Raw genomic sequence first — 6,000 nt, 5'->3', positions numbered from 1 at the left:
AGAGCCCATGAGTCACAACTACTGAGCCCACAGACCACAAATACTAATGCCTAGAGCCTGTGCTCTGCAACAAGAGAAGCCCCTGCAATGGGAAGCCCATGCACCACAATTAGAGAGTAGCTCCTACTTATCATAGCTAGAGAAAGCCCGTGTGTATCAATGAAGAGCCAGTGCAGTCAAGTATAAAATGAAATAAAAAAATAAATCTTAAAAAAAGGAAAGAGTCTGCAGAGACACCTTGCAGTGACTGTTGTAAGCATGCTGCTCAGAAAACACCCGTTACGCTGCTCTGTGTCCCTTTCATGAGGACCCTTCAGAAAAAGCTTTCCCTAGTTTTAGTATCAGCCTTCGTTCAATTATTCAGCCAATATTCACCAAAGCTCCTCTCAACTGCTAGTCTCTCTCTCAAGGGGTACAGGCTAGGTCTTGCGCTCATGACCTTCTGTAATGGGAGAGACACACAATAACCATGTTTTCAAATAAATGAGTTAAATGTTTTCATGTGGTGATTAGGTGCTATGAGAAAAAACAAGCAGAGTAAAGCAATCTCACCATAGGCTTGTAGGGAAGAGGAACTGCTTTTGAGTAGGCAGTCAGAAACCACTTCTACCACACAATTGCACTCACCTCACATGCTAGCAAAGTAATGCTCAAAATTCTCCAAGCCAATCTTCAACAGTATATGTATTGTGAACTTCCAGATGTTCAGGCTGGATTTAGAAAAGGCAGAGGAACCAGAGATCAAATTGCCAACATCTGTTGGATCATCAAAAAGTAAGAGAGTTCCAGAAAAATATCTACTTCTGCTTTATTGACTATGCAAAACCTTTGACAGTGTGTATCACAACAAACTGTGGAAAATTCTTAAAGAGCTGGGAATACCAGACCATCTGACCTGGCTCCTGAGAAATCTGTATGCAGGTCAAGAAGCAACAGTTAGAACTGGACATGGAACAACAGTCTGGTTCCAAATTGGGAAAGGAGTACATCAAGGCTGTATATTGTCACCCTGCTTATTTAACTTATATACAGAGTACATCATGTGAATTGACAGGCTGGATGAAGCACAAGCTGGAATCAAGATTGCTGAGAGAAATATCAATAACCTCAGATATGCAGATGACAACACCCTTATGGCAGAAAGTAAACAACTACAGAGCCTCTTGATGAAAGTGAAAGAGGAGAGCAAAAAGTTGGCTTAAAACTCAATATTCAGAAAACTAAGATCATGGTGTCTGGTCCAGAACTTTGTGGCAAATAGATGGGAAAACAATGGAAACAGTGACAGACTTTATTTTGGGGGGCTCCAAAATCACTGCAGATGGTGACTGCAGCCATGAAATTAAAAGATGCTTGCTCCTTGGAAGAAAAGCTATGACCAACCTAGACAGCATATTAAAAAGCAGAGACATTACTTTACCAACAAAGGTTCGTCTAGTCAAAGCTATGGTTTTTCCAGTAGTCATGTATGGATGTGAGAGTTGGATATAAAGAAAGCTGAGTGCCGGAGAATTGATGGTTTTGAAATATGGTGTTGGAGAAGACTCTTGAGAGTCCGTCCCTTGGACTGCAAGGAGATCCAACCAATCCATTCTAAAGGAAATCAGTCCTGAATATTCATTGGAAGGACTGATGCTGAACCTGAAACTCCAATACTTTGGCTACAAGATTCAAAGAACTGGCTCATTGGAAAAGACCCTGATACTGGGAAAGATTGAAGGTGGGAAGAGAAGGGGAGGACGACAGAGGATGAGATGTTTGGATGGCAGCACCAATGAGATGGACATGAGTTTCAGTAGGCTCCAGGAATTGGTGATGGACAGGGAAGCATTGTATGCTGCAGTCCATGGAGTCGCAAAGAGTCGGACATGAGTGAGTGACTGAAATGAAGAGGTATAATATGGGTCCAGATGAAAATGGGGAATGTACTCGAGATCCCAGATACCTAAGAGACCACAGACCATTCAAAGATCCAAGGAAGTTAATCACATAACTTTCTGGAGTGAAGGGAAAAAAAGGATTGGGAATGTCAGGTATTTCCCTCAAGAGTTATCTAGAATTCTGTGAACATCTCAGGGTGCTGTGGTCTCCAGAGGCCCTTGGCTCAGGGGTGATTCCAAGTGTAGCAGAGCCATCCTGGGTTGACCACTGACCCCTGGTCATCTCCGGCACTTGGCTGAAACAGACTTGAGGTTTTGAGAAGATACATAGGCCAGGGGTCTTGTCATGTTGTGGTAACTACCCTGTTCTTCCCTGTCAATCTATCATCTTAAGAAAAAAAGGTAGGCACTCAGAGTGGGTGTGTGATTGGGGTAAGGCAGGGAGAGTCACCCACAGGTTCTCTCTAGGATAAGGGACAAGATAAAGGCCTGAGATCATTCTACAAGCAATGAAATAGCATATCTGTTTTGCTTTAAAATACTGTGTGTGTGTGTGTGTGTGTTAGTCACTCTGTCCAACTCTTTTGTGATCCCTATAGCTTGGACTATAGCTTGTCAGGTTCCTTTGTCCATGGAATTCTCCAGGCAAGAATATTGGAGTGGGTGGCTATTTCCTTCTCCAGTGGATCTTCTTGACTCAGGGATCAAACCAGAGCATCTCCTCCAGCTTTTTCATTGGCAGGCGGACTCTTTACCACTGAACCACTTGGGAAGACCTAACATGAGGTTACATGTAATTTTTTCAAGCCATCATCTCTTTAGCCTGCACTCTCCCGCCCATGAAAAAAAGGTAGAGGGTACATTTCTTCTTCATGATTTTGCTTTTTCACATTCCTTTTTAATCTGGCCTCTGCCACAACTGGCAGCAGAAGTGCTGATCTATCATGAGAAGGTTTTTCTTGGGGAAGCATGGCCGAGGCAGCAGCAGGAAGTACAGGAAACCTCATGAGACAGTCTGTTCTTGAACACTTGCCCGCCTTCTTCTGCAGACTCACAAGGTTAAGAGAAACGTCTGAGAAACAGGGGGAGGTGGTGGGAGCAGAGGCCCAGCTCTTAACTGTTTGAGGTTCACCCACAAAGGGCAAAATAACCGCAGGGCACAACTGTTTGACTCCAGTCAGGCCTGCGGCCATGGTGCTACATGTTGAGATACTTTTGTTGCTAATGGGTTCTAAGCACCCAGGGAGCCCAGCAGTTAGAAGCAGCAGTGAAAGGCTGCCGCTGTGTCTGCAGGCACTATAATATGCTGGCTCATGGTAAGATGCTGCTAGGGTGGTCCTGGAGTGGTCATGTGAGAGGGGAGGCATGGTGGTCTGGTTTCATGAGGCAACAAGATAGCGGCTTCCAAGGGGAAGTCTGGGTCATAGATCAGAGCCAACTTCTTTGGAAGACTCAGGCTGGGGCCCTGTGACTGCTCTTGTACTTTTGGCCAATTCAGTTAACTGATCACACACAAATGTGAGCTCCGGGATGAAGACATGGGCCCCAACCCCCAAACTTTTAAAAGTTTCATCAGTTGTTATTAAGACAAAGGGAGAAAGAGAGTGAAAGAGTGAGAAAGGAAATAAGACAAGACGGAGAGTGAAAGAAAGAAAAGAAAAAAGAAAAGCTTTCTCTGGCACATCTTTGGCAAGTGTTGCTTTCTGATACAGCAAGGTCCATTGTTAGAAATGGCTGGGCTTCACTGCCGAGGGTTAGATGAAAGGAAGACTGGCCCCAGGCTGAATGCTCTGACCCAACCCAATCCACCCAGGCACATGCCCAACCTCTGCACCCTATCTTTTGTTTTCCACCACAGCTGATCCTCTAGTGCACACCTTGAGAGCTGGAAATTCTGGGATGATTTGCTTCCACTGTATGTATACCAAAACCACCAGGCCAGTCATAGCAGCTTCTCTAGAGACAGCATCTAATGAACCCAGTGGATGACTTCTTCAAGCAAGTTAGTCAACCTAATTTGCAGGAAGAAAGAGAAGCAGGTCAAAATATGGCCAGAGATCAGAGATGGACCCTGGACCAGCCATCACCAATCTAGGATTCTAAAACCCCCTCTCTACTACTTCTCTTGCCTGAAGCGGAACTCCTCCCTAGGCTGAAAATGGGAAGAACAGAGCTGGGTTTTGTCAGAGTCTGAGTGGATGGATTAGAGCCTGAAACAGGATCTGCCAGTCAGGAGACCAGGACTGAGGTCCCACCAGTGTGACCAGGTGAAGACTCTCATCTGACTTGTCCACTGGCCATGCTGATAAGGCCCCTGACCTGTTGTGGCCTGTCCTAATTTAAATGAAAGGCCTCTCAGGTGGTGCAGCGGTAAAGAATCTGCCTGCCAATGCAGGAGATGCAAGAGACACAGGTTCAATCCCTGGGTTGGGAAGATCCCGTGGAGAAGGAAATGGCAACCTGCTCCAGTATTCTTGTCTGGGAAATCCTGGGGGAGGATTTCCGAGGAGCCTGGTGGGCTACAGTCCATGGGATTGCAAAGAGTTGGGCAAGGACCGAGCACAAACACAATTGAACAACTGATTCACAAAATGCAATTGATGATATATATGATCCAAACACTTAATTTGTCTTTCTAAGCTCAGATATGATTATTTATTTGAAAACGGATGTTCTCCTCCCAGTTCCCCACTGCCCATAGGTAACTTGGTGATTGAACTTCTGACCACAATTTTTAAATCTCTAATACAATCAGGCTCTAAAGGTGAACATTTCTTTAAAAGATGTATAATGCTGAGAGTAAAATTAAAGGTGTGTTTAAACGACCTTTTCCCAAAGCCTGGGAGTGTCTCATTTATTTGAGATGAGAGGGGCTGTGAACTCCTGCTGGGCAGGGATGGAGGATACAGGGATTTTATCACTACCTCTCTCAGAGAAAAGACCAAATATCAACTCTCCCTGCCACCACCACCACCACCCAAAACATAAAAACACACAAGAAACTTTGGCCACACAGACTGCTTCCAGGATGACCAGATATTGTCTAATCAGCATCTATTAATATTATCCCTAAGGATCACAGAAAACGCAAGAGAATTCCAGAAAAACATCTACTTCTGCTTCATTGACTACGGTAAAGCCTTTGACTATGTGGATCACAACAGATTGTGGAAAATTCTTCAAGATTTGGGAATACCAGACCACCTTATGGCCTCTGGAGAAATCTGTATGCAGGTCAAGAAGCAACAGTTAGAACTGTACATGGGACATTGGGCTGGTTCCAAATTGGGAAAGGAGTACATCAAGGCTGTATATTGTCACTTTGCTTATTTAACTCAGATGCAGAGTACATCATGTGAAATGCCGGGCTGGATAAAGCACAAACTGGAATCAAAATTTCCAGGAAAAATATCAATAACCTCAGATATGTAGATGACACCATCCTTATGGCAGAAAGCAGAGAGGAACTAAAGAGCCTCTTGATGAAAGTGAAAGAGGAGAGGAGAGTGAAAAAGCTGGCTTAAAACTCAACAGTCAAAAAACGAAGATCATAGGGTCTGGTCCCATCACTTCGTGGCAAATAGATGGGGAAACAAAGGAAACAGTGACAGACTTTATTTTGGGGGGCTCCAAAATCACTGCAGATGGTGACTGCAGCCATGAAATTAAAAGACACTTGCTCCTTGGAAGAAAAGCTATGACAAACTTAGACAGCATATTAAAAGGCAGAGACATTACTTTACCAACAAAGGGTCCATCTAGTCAAAGCTATGGTTTTTCCAGTAGTCATGTATGGATGTGAGAGTTGGATATAAAGAAAGCTGAATGATGAAGAAATGATGGTTTTGATGTGTGGTATTGTAGAAGACTCTTGAGAGTCCCTTGGACTGCAAGGAGATCTAACCAGGTCCTGAGTATTCATTGAAGTAGTGATGCTGAAGCTGAAGTTCCAATACTTTGGCTACCTGATGCAAAGAACTGACTCATTAGAAAAGACCCTGATGCTGGAAAAGGAGGAAAAGGGGACGACAGAGGATAAGATAGTTGGATGGCATCACCGACTTGATAGACATGAGTTTGGGCAAACTTCAGGAATTGGTGATGGACAGGGAAGCCTGGT

Source organism: Muntiacus reevesi, chromosome 5 (assembly GCF_963930625.1).
Source record: "Muntiacus reevesi chromosome 5, mMunRee1.1, whole genome shotgun sequence".
In the NCBI taxonomy this organism is placed as follows: Eukaryota; Metazoa; Chordata; class Mammalia; order Artiodactyla; family Cervidae; genus Muntiacus; species Muntiacus reevesi.
The sequence above is the reverse complement of the archived record's forward strand: the minus strand, read 5'-3'. Positions refer to the sequence as shown.